We start from the raw sequence: 15,917 nt of genomic DNA, 5'->3' as shown, positions 1-15,917 counted from the left end.
TTAATAATTTCCTGACCACAAGAAGGCAGAAAAACATCAAAACAAGCTGACAGATAGACAGATAGAGAGCCCTTTCACCCTTTCATTTAGCGTCTAATACTGAAGCGTGTCGGTAGTTTGAAACTATGAGGCTCTAGATCTCCTTCCAGCTTCCCTCTATGGCGGGTCAGGGGCGCCGTGTCAGTTTACACCTCTGAGTGAGGTTTAGGAAAAGACTTCTGAGCCCTTCATGATGAAGCGTGGGATGAAGCGCTGAGGAGCTTTAGGGCGGGGCTACTGTGATTGACAGGTAGGATTGAACCAGGGATGGTTGATTGATGGATGGATTTCAAAATATTACTGGTTAAAATTGAAAAAATAGATGATTTCGATGTAAAAATATTAAGAAGTTGATTGTTTTTGTAATTTCTTTGCATACATAGTTAAATAGGTGACATAAAAGGGCATTTAGCATATTATCTTGACTTTAAATGCATATATATGAATTTGCCTAAAAGACTGAACCCAGATTCTGCAGAACTCAGCTTTTGTTTAGTCTACAGACACCAGTAACACCAGTGACACTATCAATGCTGTTCTCTCTCTAAAATCGTTTTTTTTTTTTTGGTTGAGTACCTCTAATCAGGTTGGAAGCGGTCGGTGCTTTAGCTGCATTGCATCAGCGTGTTAGCAACGTAGCGTTAGCAGTGCTGACCTTCTGTGACCTTGTTAAATAGTCAGACGAGTCCCCAGCCCAACCATTTTAGAGCTCCACTAGTCACTATTTTAAGAGTGCAAAGAGAAAGGATCGGCACACTGTACAGTTCAGGTTTAGTCTCTTCCAGCTTTTTACTTTGGGTTCAGTCAGAACTTTCCTCTTTGGTTCAGTCTCAGCGCTTCTCTTTCAGCTGATGAGTCAACCAGGTGATCAGCTGCTGCAGGGCGACCCAACCAGGGCTAAATGAAGAGTGTATATAAGAATACAGATTTCCCTCATTTTTCAAATATAATTTTGTTAACAACTCTCAATTGTACAATAACCTAACAACCATGATGTGGCAGGCGGAGAGCCTTCATCTTCTGTGTATAAAACATCCCCTGGTCAGAGTTATCTTGTATTTATGTAGTTATCTTAAATGTATATTTAATGTTCCTCTATGTCACTCTCTGTGTACAGAGAGAGAAATCTTCTGCTGAACATTTTTCATACAAATGGTTTTTCATGCTGTAAATATGCAATCTTTCCTGCTTCTCTGCATGTCTTTGTTTGAACTAAACTCCGACACTTATTTATATGGGACATTTTGAAAGGCTAATATTTAAAATGTACTGGGGATTTTTGGATGGTAATATATTACCTATTGTATATTTTATTCGGGTTTTCTTTATATATTAGACATTATAGGTTTCTACCGCCCCCTCACACATATTTTTAAATGTCTTTCATGTGACTTTGTATTTAAGATGACCAAAAAACTAAACAATACAATATTGAACTTACATTCAACAAGTGGACCCAAACATGGATTAATGTGGCCTCTCTGTGAGGTGTAAAGTGGACTAAAGCCCGCTGAGGAACACATTGAATGCAATACATTTCGACCACTGGGACCCGGGTCAACAGCCCCCCAAAGAAAAAGGGCCCCGGTCGGGGGGAGTACTTTCTGAAAGCCCAGGAACCTTCGGGGTGAGGATTCCTGGGATGACCGTCAGTGAAGCTCGAGTGAAGCGTTTCTCTTTGTTTGATCACATGAAACGTTCAGTTGGGCCGCGATGCCACTTTGTGACTCGCTGAAAAAAAGACGGAGAGAAAAAGAGAGGGAGAAGGAAGCTGAGAGGGCGAGCTGCAAAGAGAGAGAGACAGAGAGAGCGAGAGAGAGAGAGAGAGAGAGAGAGAGAGAGAAAGAGAGAGCGACGGTGCTGTTAAGGAAAGTTATAGCAGTTTCAAGGCAGTTATGTTCATAGTTGCTGTTTCCTTACTTCAGTGGATCATTTGTTTGCAGCTCTTTTTGGGATTGTCAAAACATCTTCTGAAGCCCCTCCCTCAACACCTTTTCAACGTCGGAGAGGCACGCCCACATTCTTTCTAAGCATACCCAAGTCTTAAGTTCTCTGTTATTCTCCATGTCGAATGTGAACCCAGAGAAATGCTTAATCTTCCCGAGAACGTTCTTTTTCTGCGGCTGCACAGAGAGCTGCATGGAGAAGTGTGACGGCGGTGAAGTTCCTCTCAAACACAAAGCACTTCCAGATGGGACCATTTCTGTCACGCGGCTCCATCGCTGCTATCATCTAGACACAAACACGCGAGTGTGCAGCCCTTCAGACGTAATGACTGTATCATGGCGCTCTAGATGCTATCGGGTCCTGCCTGCTACAGAATTCCTTCTCCACTGGCTCTGAAGCGGTTTTCCCACCTCGCGGGCCCTCATCCCGGCGGCCCTTACACAGGAGTAACTCCATCCCCGTGACTGAGTTACAACAACAATAGCTATCTCGTAAAAGAGGGAGGCACTTCCCCTCAAATATTTGGCCATTTGGAGGCTCAAAGACTAGACAATAAATGAGACTGAAGGTTGAGACGGGGGAAGAGTCATTTGCATTTTATTGGCTCTCTGATAAGCTGTGCATACCAGGTCCTGTGGAAAACCAGGGTCAGCCATGAAGAAAGAAAGCTTTTGGATGCATGTAAAACAAAGCTGTAGTGTCAACTGTTTATCTTTGTCCAAAAGCAGCTCTTACTCATTCTTTCCTTCCCCCAAACAGTCTGCGGGAACAGCAGGAATGCGGAGCCAGAATATTACATTTAGAAATTTAGTTGTGAACAAACTGAAAAACTCGGCTCCCATTTTCTTCTGCCCTCTTCCTCCTCGGCCCCCGTGTCTGAGCTATGATTAACAAAGCATCTGCTGCAGGAGGAGGGACGCGCTATTAGTTTGACAACCCTGCTGTTAACATACTTCCACGGACCAATGGCAGACAGCGGAGGCCAACCACCTCTTACTGGAGCATGTTTCCCTCGTCTGTCTCCGTGAAAGAGAATATGCTTCAATTCCAGCGGAATACTCAAAATCACAAAACGTGACCCGTCTCTTTTATCTGCACCACTTTGGATTGTTAGTCTTCTCACTACAGAGCGTCAGATCACACGTCCTTCAGTCTGTAACAAGGATGCTTCACTATGGCCACAAGTGAGACTAATAATACATGAATAGAGTAAATCAACTCAACCCACTGGTGACTCGCTGTGTCCCCTGAACTGACTTCATGGTTATCTCATTATCAGTCACACACCTGGCCGCACGGCCATTAGCATGAATGCCTGAGTGGGAAAGTGTGTAAGTCGTCTGCTGCAGCAACACAAACCCCAATGTGCACGCTCTCGTGCTCGAGAGCGTGCACGCTCTCGTGCGCACGCCTCCGTTTGTTCTCAGCGTCTTCAGCCAGCTGACTCACCTGAGGACGTCACGCGCTCCTCTGGAGACGCTGAGGCTTCTTTTACACGCAGTGATGCTGACCAACACCTGGGGACACGCTTCCATCAACCGCTGATTATTCTACTTGTTTTGTCTCCAAATGAGCAATCCATTTGGAAAAAGATATGGTGCAATATATGTACTCAATCCATTGAGACATAGTTTAATAAAATAACCAGACAGGAATATCAGTTTTTGGTTAAAAAAACAAAAACAATGAATCACAAATCAAAGTATTCATCACATCAATGTAAAAGCCGTATACAATCACAATGTGCCATAAAGCTCATGGTTTAATCCCAACACAGATGTTAAAGTGAGAGCTACCGAGTATAAATGATAAGAGCTCTGATGGTTTATATTGTCATATCGCCCAAAACTCTGTTGATCACGTTTACTCCTGTCTTCTTATTCCACTCAGCATTTTTGTTGCTGTATAGATTGGACAATGTGAATTAAAGGCCACTGGATTTGCTTTGGGCTGTAGAAAATGTCTTTTGCAAACTTAACTTTGTAACTTCCCTTTAAATTCCTTACGATTATGAATTTAAAGGAAAGTTACAAAGTTTGCAAAAGGCATTTTCTACAGTCCAAAGCAAATCCAGTGGCCTTTACCTCCCTTTAAGGACACACGGTATTCATATACAACACACACACACATGCTATACAGATGCAGGGGTTGTGGGGTCACCACATGTTGATGAAAAGATAACTATAAATAAAGATGAAACTCCTTTCTCAATGCTTTCATATGATAACTGCATCACTATGAGTCTGACCACACGGCTGGGTTCTCTGTGTCCTATAAGATGAAAGGCTTCCACCTGACATCAGCAATTTGCTTGAATATGGAATAATCCAGGATCCGGGACACATTGTGCAAAACTGTAATCCTGTTTCAATTAATTGAGTTAAGAAAGAATGTGAGAAGGATCCAGAATCAAATATCACCTACATAAATACAAAACGAGCCGCTCTGAAGACTGTTACACAGGTAGAGAAGAATGCACCATTAAACATGAGAACACATCCTGGGACCTTTAACAGGATAATTATGAACAGACGCTGCCTGTGGCTCCAGATAACTCTGGATCCAACGGGCTCATGTTGGAGAAACACAACCACCACCTCTTCCTCTTCTGGGACACACACGGAGAAACTATGTGACTTTCCATTTTTCCAGAGCAAGATACTCTTGATGAATATCTGTTGTGACAAAACGTCTCACACGTACAAACTAAGACACAAAAGGCCTGGCAGCTTCACGAGGGCTTTCACTGACCTTTGACCCCTGAGTGTGTGTCGAGGGGTTGGAAAGGGGCGGGGCTCTGCCTCACTTAGCAGACTATACAATTTATGTAACACGGTTCAAGAGGTGAACCGGCCGACTTCCTAACCAAACAACCGATACAACCTCCAGCACACTGGAGGGCTGTGATCTATGACGCGTGTTCTGCCTGCTGCAGAACTCGTCTGCACGACCTTCGCAAAGACATCAAATCCCTAAATACTCTTCAGTTTAGTCATAAGATACACGGGTGGAAGATGTACCTTCAGTTTAAAGGTTCCTCCCTCAACAGGCGGGTTGAAGCCTCCATCCAGACTGACCCGTTATCAGACATGGAGCGGACGCTTGAAGTCTCGGTTAGCGGCTTTGAGGAGGGCGATGGTCAAAAGATGGAGGACTTTCCTTTTCTTATTAATGATTGTATTGTTCTGCAACTATTGTGAAGTTCACAAAGAAACTGTAAAGGAAGAAAAGTATAAAAGCTCTCCAGCACGACAGAGACTTCAGCCTCCAGCAGAGCTACGAGTCAGAGAGCAACGAAACGGAGGAGAGAGAGAGCTGTTGGATCAAAGTTAGTGGAGCTAGTAAACAGGGTTTCCTTTAAACGTACATGTAATGTGTGTGTGAGAGAGAGAAAGAGAGAGAGACCTGCAGACCTAAGTTTGGCATTTCTTTCCCACAAAATCTCTGTTTGAGTTTAATGAGGAAGATCTTAAGTATCAAGCCTGACTTTTTATTATTAAAGAGTACAATAATAATCTGTTGTATTTTCTGTAACTAAGCAAACCATCTACCGTCTGTTAAGAGTCCGTTAAAGTGGAAAACCAGTAATTGATTTGAGTTCACCTATTCCTTTAAGTGAATGCACTTGTTATATTCATAATGGATATTATAAAACGTGTACAGTATGGTGAGTATCCCCTCTCATAGGCAGGCTTTTATTGAACTTTTGATTCATTTTATTTTCACTTGCACGTGAATAGTCACGTGATATTCGTTTCAGGCGTGTTAGTCTGGACGGAAACCCTTCCGTGTCACGTTCACTTTCCTGCAGCAATCGCCCCGGTAAGCATGAGCATGAACACAGACAGTGTGTTGGCACACTTCCAATAGGACTGTCCTAAACACACGCAGTCGGCTGTCGGCTGTGGCATCAACATATGAACCAAAAGACCACTGAAGGTATCGCCACTACAATGCAACAATGCAGCAATGCAACAGAAAAGTGCTCGTCGGATGTTGGAAGCGCGTTTGAAGCAAGCTGGATCAGGATCTCCTTTCTATAGCCAACACGCCGGCATCGGATAGATGAAGGGGCGGCATTTATCCATCACTAATTACAGGCCTGATCTTGTAAACAGACAAACGTTTTTTTATTTGAAATATGTTTCCAGTAATACATGGTTCCCTCAAAACGTAATTGAGAATGCAGTTAAGTTTAATGGGAACGCCATTTTCTAGAAGACAGGTTTGGTACCCTGATGGCTGAACAAATGAATGTACATCATTTCTCATAAACCAGTTGCAATGCTGATTTTAATGTAGTCTGTAGCATTTGGAAAACAGCATCTTTGTATGCGGACTTCCTTTTCTGACCTGTCGCTGTGTTTCTTAGCGCATTGCCGCCACCTGAGGATGAGTAGTGATAGTGTGAAGCGTTGGCAGGGATGTGTATTGCGTCTGCCGAGTGCATGCTGCTGCGTCCTCGTTTCCATCAAGCTGCAATCTTAGAAATGGAGCCGATGCGGAATTGCCAACAACTGCAGTTCTTCAAATGGACATTTGAACCTGGCTCCAAACGCGAGTGTTAAAATGCCCAACTTCACAGCAGGAATAAACATGTATGCATCCTCGTACCAAAAGCTGGTTTTGTCTGTATCTTATTTCATCATTCTTGACAACTGCTTTCAAAGACGAAGGATGTAAGTTGCCATCGTTCCATCGCCCGGCTGCCTCAGCTCCACCAGATCCTCCCCTTTGCCCATTGGCTGTGTCATTACTGCCAAGATGGCCATGGCCGGAGCGCCCGCTTTGAGCTTCAAAGCCTCTTTTCAGAAACCTATGAGAGACTACATCCATATTATTATGGTTTTCATTCATGAGACAAACAAACCAGGGACCCACTCATGATGTCAACAACTCCAGTTGTATACGGTACATATTGAGTGTGTACTGTCACATCATGTGAGATGTAACCACATATGCTGTACTAGCGTCTACTTCTTGATGGTTTACCCTGCACTTGGAAGACCAGTTTCTCACCTCGCCTACGCGGACAGGCATTCTAATAAAAAACCTTCCTGACACATGTTATGTTTTTTTCTGACTTTATGGCTCCCTGAAACCTCCTCCCGACCCGTGAGCTGCACATCTACATGAAAGCCGACGGGTTGAAGAATGCATCCTCATCTTCATCTCCTACCTCTCAAACATCATCATCTCCGTCAGAAAAACTGTCTCAACTTCCTGCTGTGCTATTGTTAGTTCTCATCTGTCGGTCGTTCCTCCTTCTCTCTGTTCACCTCTTCAGCTAAATGTGGTCCTGATTCCCCTCCACACATAAACACAGACATCACACCACCGAGCTTCAGAGAAGGCTTCCACAGTCAAAGCAGTCATACAGCTTTCCTCCTCCAAACCAGTGGGCCTCCTCTTCTGTTTCTGCTTAGTCAATCCAGTAATTAGCAGCATATGTTCACAGCATACCCCTTTGGTTTCTTTTCAAAACGCAATCAAGTTGAGGCCATCGATGATATGAATGATATAAATGTACTCTTTGCAGCTGCAGCACTGGCACAGTTACCTTAAAACCCTAGCTCTGATTATTTTAACAGCCGATCACCAAGTAAACAGGCGGTTTGTACCAAAAGCCGGGCGACTAATGTGTCCTAAACACACCGCTTTTGTTCCACCCTGTCAACGAGTGCGTCCACACAGAGCCGGTCCATGGGAATGCCTGGCAGTGCTCTAATTAATCCCAGATCCAGGAATATAACGAGCACCAGACCAAAGACAGCAGCACGCTTCCTGTTAGCTTCTCTCTGCGCTGTCGCCTCACAAATAAAGGAAACTGTGGAAAGAGCTGCTCAGGGTGACTGTGGTTTCTAGGTTATCATTGTCGCGATGCTTTTCATTCAGTTTCATAATGTTATTTATTTATTGGATGCACAAATGAAAAAGAATTATAATCCTACACGCAGTGGCTTTAACTGTGCCGCAGTTTCTTTTGTAATACACATTCTTGTCAAAGTCTTTCTGGGCTGAGCTGTGATGTTCATCCCACATACCATTGAGTCATATTGTCTTTATTGTCAATAAGTGCTTGGTTTACTGGAAGCCAGATGTATTTGAAATGTGTACATGCATACACCAGTTCACACTCAGGTAATTATAAAAGACAGGGTTCACACACATTTCCAATGGATTCCATGACTTTTCCATGATTTTAAACCAAATTTCCATGACCAAACATTTAGTGAAAAAGTGAGTAAATGTAGTATTTAAACTAACAATGAGAATACAAAGCATACAGTAAACCTTAAATGACACAAATGAATGAGACAATAGTTTGATTAAAAGAATAAATATTTATATAGATGCCTGTATGTATGCCTGCTTATATTTTTAGCGTCTTTCTTTTAAAAGCATATTAATTATTTCAAACTCAGCGTAAATGAACGTCATGAACACATGAATACAACACATTTACATGACTTTTACTAAACTTTTGGGATTACATTTTTTCCAAGGACTTTTCCAGGCCTGGAAATAACCATTTTAAAATGCCATGACTTTTCCAGGTTTTCCATGACTGTAAGCGCCCTGAAAAGAGAAATGTGCACCCCTCACGCAGACTTCAGACCAGCAAACACAGTTTTAGCTGACTTCGCTGCTTATGATGAGATATGGTAGTAAAACGTTGTTTGTTAAGGTTGTTTGCCAATTTCCCTGGTGCCATCAGAAGTATTTTTATAAGTTTATAAATCTGACAAAAAGATCTGTACGTACACAGTTTTAGGAGTGGATCTACAAAGTGTTTCCTGCATCCGGCCCCCAGTGATCTAGTCGTGTCAGTCATCACTCAATTACTGCAAATGTACGAATACCAAAGGTGTGGATCTTTGTGTTGTGGTGCAGCTCTGTGTATAGCAACACAATAGCACCCTGCAGGCTTCCTCAAGCTGTTTCACACTCCTTTGAGAGCTTGTCACCAGCCAGCAATTAGCTGCAATGCAACAAAGCCCACTCTGTTGCAGTCGGGGTGACTGAGCACTGGCAGGAGAAGCTCGGGTATGAAACTGTAATATTAAAAGAATGGCAGATGACGTTTGGGGGGAAAAAACAGATAAAATACTGTAATTAATAACCGCAAAGTCAGGCTTCTGTTGGGAGAGGCCGGACACAGTTTAGAGGAGATTATGGGTGGCTTTGAGCAATAGATGGATTTTTTCCCTTCACTTTCCTTGGAGTTGTGCTTGTTGATTGTTGTATTCATAGCCTGTTTCTTCTGGCTACAATCCCCCCCCCCGGGTTCCCTCTCAACCCGGGTCTCGCACACTCAATCGCTGTAACTCTCAACAGACCAACATGTCCAGATATGTATCCTGTTGGATATCTGGACAGTGTCTGCAATGCATCAGTAAACCACTCAGCTTGTCTCTTGCATTCTCACAAAGTGCTCAAGCACTGATATGCGAGTGCAGAGCCACCGCTGATCTGGGGCTTCTACCGGGGAGCTTGTACTCTCTGGTGAGTAATACACAAAGACGGTCCTTCCATGTGGCCCAGAAGACATGTGTGTACATAGTGCTAAAAGAATGTTAGCACCTGGTCCGAACAGGGCCTGGAATAAAGGTTTCTGGGCATTATGGGTATTAAAACAATATGAGAAAGTATCTTTAAAGTTTCCACTCTTATAATCCACTCCAACTGTCTTTATATGAAACATTTTGATAAATGATTACATTAGCTGGTGGAGCGTAACAATACATTTGGGGTTCGGACTGTTGGTTGGACATAATAAGTGATTTGAAGATGTCAATTTGGGCTTTAGAAGATTGTGACAGAGACCGTTCACTAATTTCTGAGATTTTATAGAACATGATTATTTGTGTACATTTCCTTACTTGTGATAATGAAAATAGGGCTGCAACAACGAATCGATAAAATCGATTATCAAAAGTGTTGGCAACAAATTTCATTATCGATTCGTTGTGTCGCGCGATTATTCCGTCGGGCAATAAGTCGCGGAGAAAAAAAAAGAGCGGAGCAGAGCAACTGGCCGGCCAGCGTTTCTGAGATTGGAGTGAGACACGAGAAAAGCTGAGGTTGTGATCTTCTCAAAAATAGAAGATCTTTGACGAGTCGAGTCTTGGCCAATCAGCGTCTTCATGTTCCTCAAACTTGTTTTTAATGGAAGCTAGTCAGCTTGCTATCACGTTAGCTAACGTGTTTGGGTTGTGTATCGTCGTTAAAGTTACGTTATGTTCCGTTACAGTTCAGTCTTGCTTGTAAAAAACCGTAACGTGGTGAAACATGCCGTCACCCCCCGGTCTGGTTCAGTTCACGCTGTCACTCGTTAACGTTAAACCGGCTCACCGGCGGATCTGGCTGCAGGTTTTTTAAATTTTTTTACTCAAAGTAGAATGAAGCAAATCACGTAGTTGGGTTTAGCCAACAACGTGATGTCGTGGTCATAAGAGACCCAGAATGAAAGAGTTTAAGGAAGAGGACGCTCTATATGGAGCAGTACAGCTTCCCTCTGCCCAGTATTTCATACATATTGATAACGCAGGGTATGTAAATGCAGCCTCTGGAGGGATCAATTACAGTAAAAAGGGCTCACATTTGGCAGATGTAAAGCATAGATCTGTATGTTTTTAGTGTTAGCCCATTTTTATTTTGTTGTTTTAATTAACAGCTCAGGGATGTTCAAGGAGCAACCTGTTTGTGCACTTTCTGAAGATGTTTTGCACTGTCACTTCTGTTTTTGAATAAAGGGTTGGAAATGAACGCTTTTTTGATTAAAAAAAACGTTGTATCCGATTCATCGATTAATCGAAAAAATAATCAACCGATTAATCGATTATTAAAATAATCGTTAATTGCAGCCCTAAATGAAAATAACTGTTAGTTGCAGAGTTGTGTTACAAGCCATCTGATGTAAGAAAAGCTAAATGTTCCTTTAAAGGGATACTATGTAAGGGAGTCTGTGGCTCAGTGGCCGTCCTTCAATCAGAGGATCGGCGGTACGATCCCCTTTGCTACTCCATGTCGATGTGTCCTTGGGCACTTAACCCCAAATGACTCCATTGTCATGGAGTCGTGTGTGATGATCTCAATGCAATGTCTATGGGATGGGCCAGTTGAGCCTGAGCAGCTCTTTTATCATGCTAATACTAGTTGTGCATTGGGACCCTCTAGGGTGAAGCCAAGCAGAAAGAGAGGAGAACATTCAACTGGTTTTCTGTGACATGATGCTTAAACATTATGTAACAAAGTAGAAAAGAGTCATACGTGGTGTCTGTTACGCAGCATCAGCTACTTGAGGCCTGTAGAATAAATACATAGCATTTATTCTCTGAGCACCAATGTCTTCTTCTGGTAGTTCCCAATAAGGAAAGTGTGTATGCGGCCGCATGAACACACAGAGACACTATGATAACAAAGAGCTTTCATCCCCTTACACGTTGTCTTTGACATGTCGTCTTTCTTCTTGCATTATAGCTGTCAGATTGAAAAGTGACATCTAAACTCATCCGTACAAAGTATGAGGTCAAGTATGAGGCCTCTACCGGTTATTGCTCGTGGTGCATCAACAAAGTCAAACAAATGAATAGTAGAACAGATAGATAACAAAAGGCAATGCTAGTCTATCATGCAACCTTCACTTCTGAAGAGTGATGCCAACGAGGAAGAGCCTTAAACTTGCATTCTCTCTCCTGACCACCAGGGGGAGACTCCTCTGGTTGTATAGAAGTCTATATAAATGACTCTACTTCTCTTGATGTATTCCCTCAGTAAACATGAGTTTATGTCTCAATCTCTAGTTTCAAGTCTTCTTCAATACAGCATGATGTTCATTTAGTACATTATGGTCATTTACAGTCAAACAGACCATAACGCAGGGGATGCTTTAGGGCGGGGCTGCTGTGATTGACATGTCGCTACCAAAGGCGAATACTGTCACTTCTCCGCATTCCAAATATGGTCACTTCTGTTCACTGGTTGCAAAAAGCCAAAATGGCGACGATCAAAACGCCGAACCTGAGGCTTCAAAACGTCAGTCCACAAACCAATAGGTGACGTCCTGATGACATCATCAGGACGTCACCTATTGGTTTGTGGACTTCCGTCCACTTCTTATAAACAGGCTATGCGTAGAATGGCCGTTAGATATTGTTGTCATAGAACCATAAAAAAGCCGCTATGTGGACACGTTCCCTTAATGTGCCATTAGCCATTAACTATCATACTACTAGTCTGTGGCAGTGTGTTGTATTGCTTATGGATTCATTTGTAGGATGAAAATTATGTTATTTCTTCATTTCTAAAGTTACGTAGTCTTGAAACATGTCATCGTGTTGTCCTCTCTGACTTCATTGCACTGTACATGACTCCAACTCAACTGTCGCGTTGGCCCAAAGGAACGTTTTCACATCTTGGTGTTGAATTAGGTTCCTTGCTCCAAAAGCTGAAGGGAAACCCCCGGGCCCTGAACACTTCCCTCTCATTGCCACAACCTCCAGATGAGCGGCCTGACCTCTGGCTAGCTCCGCTGGCGTGTCCAGTGCCGACTACGCATTGCTTCACTTCACAGCTAAACGCTGATGGGGGACGGGACGTAAAACCACGGAGTAATACAGTAAATGGTGCGGCCAATAAAACGTTTGGGGAAAGCTTGTACTGTGTGAGCCGTGCAACAGTTAACCACCTCTCCGTATGTTTGTGAGCTGCACCGGCACCTGGCCTGTAGCTAAATAACAAAAGCATTAGTTCATACAGTTCTCCAAACCACAGGCCGATGTATTTATTAAGCTGTGTCTAATTTGATTGGAGCGGCACCTGATTACAACCGCATGAGTACTATTTCCTCATACTGAGAATGAGACTCTGCATTAATCACTCTCCCCTGCTGTTTTATGTCTGCTTTCAAACATGTTTCAGGAAAAGACTCCAAAAAAATAAACTGGTGGGAATGCTGCTGCATAAGTCCGTCAGAGCAGAATATACTAATAGGGTTAGAAGTATGTTCACACAGACAGTGTGAGAATAATGAAAGCATGTCAACATTTTCTATCCATCCATCCATCCATTATCAGCCGCTTATCCGGGGTCGGGTCGCGGTGGCAGCAGGTTCAGCAGGCCGACCCAGGCTTCCCTCTCACCCGCAACCCTTTCTAGTAGAAAGCAAAAATGAAATAATTAACCTAAAAATTAGAATGATATGTCCCTTTAAAAGTACTACTCTATTCCCACATTTATTTATCTATTAATAATTTCATTTATTTATAAATATTTTCATTTATTAAATATGTAGTTTGCGGCTAAATAAAAAAATCTGTCAACTTCATCCATCTTGTGGCTCCATGACTTGAAGGACAGGGCTGAACTTCCAGTGGTTTACCGAAGTGACTCAGCATTATTTTGTTGGGAAATTATGTTGTATTTGACTGAAGATGACTGCTGTGCTGCAACTGACTTGAAGAGATTTACAACCCAGCTCCAGTGATGAGACCCTACGCTGAGAACAACGCTGACCTAACAGATCGGACAGAACACTATCGATATATTTCGATCTTAACATTTCCAGGACTTCCAAAACGTCTTCAAAGATTTCAGGACTTTTCCAGGTTCCCCATGACTGCAGCAGGCTTGAGCTATGCAGCTGGTTAAACTGTGATCACAGGGAGGACTAAAGCAACCCCCCAGCAGAGGAAGCCCCCTGGCTCGCTTATCCCACCCCAGCATGGTGAGTCATGGCTGTGAGAGCTCATTAGCAATATGCTTCCACTTCATTCACATCTGCGCCTGGGCTTTCAGCTATTTCTGGTTCTGCTGCATACAATACTCTTTGTGATACAAATGACTCGCTTTTTAAATGCTTAAAAATGCAGTGAGCACAACTGGCACGTTGAACAGGTCTCATTCCAGGAAATCAGTGGTTTCACCCAAAGACTGTTATTAATATGTTCTCCACCTCTGACTTGTGTTGCTCTCCTTCCAGAAGCTGACACCGCCAGCGCAGAGCAAAGGATCACAGGCACATCTCTCAGTCCCTGTTCCTTTGGCCCGGGACAAGAAACATACGGCGTGGTCCGATTCCCAGCGCCTTGAAGACGGAGGGCAGTTGTTCTTCGTATTGGAAGACTATCCACTAGTTGTTTCCACTCGTGCAGATCATACGTGCTTGTGGTTGTCGATGACGTCATCTCGGTCTGTCAGAGCCCTCACGGGTTGGAGTGTATTTCGATGCCTTGCAGGCAGCCGTTGGCTTGCCTTTACTTCACTGTGAAAACTCACTTGCAAAGACTTGAAACAATAAACGCAGACGCGATGTTGCTGCTGTAGATGGCTGAACTCAAGGATGTTTATATTTAGCTTTGTTTAGTTCACTGAATGGAAGCCGACGGCTGCCCTAAAGACAGGAAAACCACGTTTGAAACACCAAACCCAAGCCAGGTGGGCCAGGGTCCAGACGGGCCAGGTCCCATTAAAGATAACAAACGAGTCCTTTGCACACATGAGGAGTTTGTGATGGATAACAGTGAAACAACACAATGTAAACGTGTGATGGTGCCTGTGTTTGCCATTTTGTAACATAGTCAATGTTCCAGAAAAAAAAGCATGTGGATGTGACATGTTTATCACATGTGGAAGACCATTTCACATGGGATGTTTTCCCAAAGGCACACGTGATTACTCCACAGGACATTTGTGATTTTTACGGTATTTTCTATGTGAAATGTACGAAATGGAATTATTAACCTGTGGAATACATTTGGGATAAGTGCATGTGTTGTTTTCATACATTTATTCATACAACTTTTATTCTATTTTTTGCTTTTTGACTGTTTTTTTATGTGAATGTTCTTAATTGAATGTTCTTAATTGTTTTGATGCTTTTAATGGTTTTATGTGAAGCACTTTGAATCGCATTCACACATGTGAAAAACAGTAATTTCCCATGAGCACTGTGATTGGTAGGCAAGTGTGAAATCTATTAATAGCCATTGTTTTCCAATATCAACCATTTTGCCCAGGGCCTTAACCCTCCAGGCGCTGGTCTAAGGCATGTACCGTATATACTGGGGTGTCCCATTGGGACAAATGGTAAGGAAACACTGATGGACACATGTCTATGTAACATGTGTGTGAATATGGAATAAGTTATCATATTCAGGACAAGGACCGCATTGTGTTGAACTGTTTAAAGCCCTGAGGTCAGAGTAACATCATAAATGCTGCTTGCAGAGCCAAGAGGAGTAAAGGGGGAGGGGGGCAAAGGTGCTAATCATTTACCCCCAACACACACACACACACACACACACACACACACACACACACACACACACACACACACACACACACACACCCCTTCACTCCATACCAAATGGCGAGTCCTCAAAGCCAGAGCTGAAAACAGGACCCCCCCCCCCAGTAAATGAATTAGCATGACTGACAAAGACCTGACCCCCCTGAGCTCTGCGTCAATTAGCATGACAACGACACAGCGGCCCTTTGAGGCTGAGCAGCACCTTTTCCTCTGTGAAGAGGAACACATGTCAACAAGCTGCACGAGGACAAAGGCTCTTTAAGTGAGCACACAAACGTGGGGGGAGACCCCACCACACACACACACGCACACACACACACACACACACACACACACACACACACACACACACACACACACACACACACACGCACACACACACTACCTGAAAACTACCATAAACATCTGTTTTTTTACGTTTTGTTCACGTTTTTGTGAAATGCTTTTAGAAGAACGGGACCGTAAAGCACAATGCCCACTGTTCCCCAATGCGCGCATAGTCACTCATGTATGGGGCCGCAGCCCGTGCGCGTGAAGGGAGTATTAATTAAGATGTGAGGGGTGGAAAGAAAGTTTTTTTGTTTTGCAAACGAGACGCGAACTCCCGGCAGCTCCGGAC

General features: G+C 43.3%; 1 protein-coding gene across 1 annotated transcript in view; it reads right to left on the bottom strand.

Moving 5' to 3' along the window:
* ror2 (receptor tyrosine kinase-like orphan receptor 2) overlaps nucleotides 1-15,917 on the bottom strand; it is a gene marked incomplete at its 3' end in the record, with an annotated part of 49,335 nt that overhangs the window by 32,560 nt on the left and 858 nt on the right. The window lies entirely within an intron of this gene.

Source organism: Taurulus bubalis (genome assembly GCF_910589615.1).
Source record: "Taurulus bubalis genome assembly, chromosome: 19".
Lineage (NCBI taxonomy): Eukaryota > Metazoa > Chordata > Actinopteri > Perciformes > Cottidae > Taurulus > Taurulus bubalis.
Note: the sequence above shows the minus strand (reverse complement) of the source record. Positions and strands in the feature narration are given on the sequence as shown.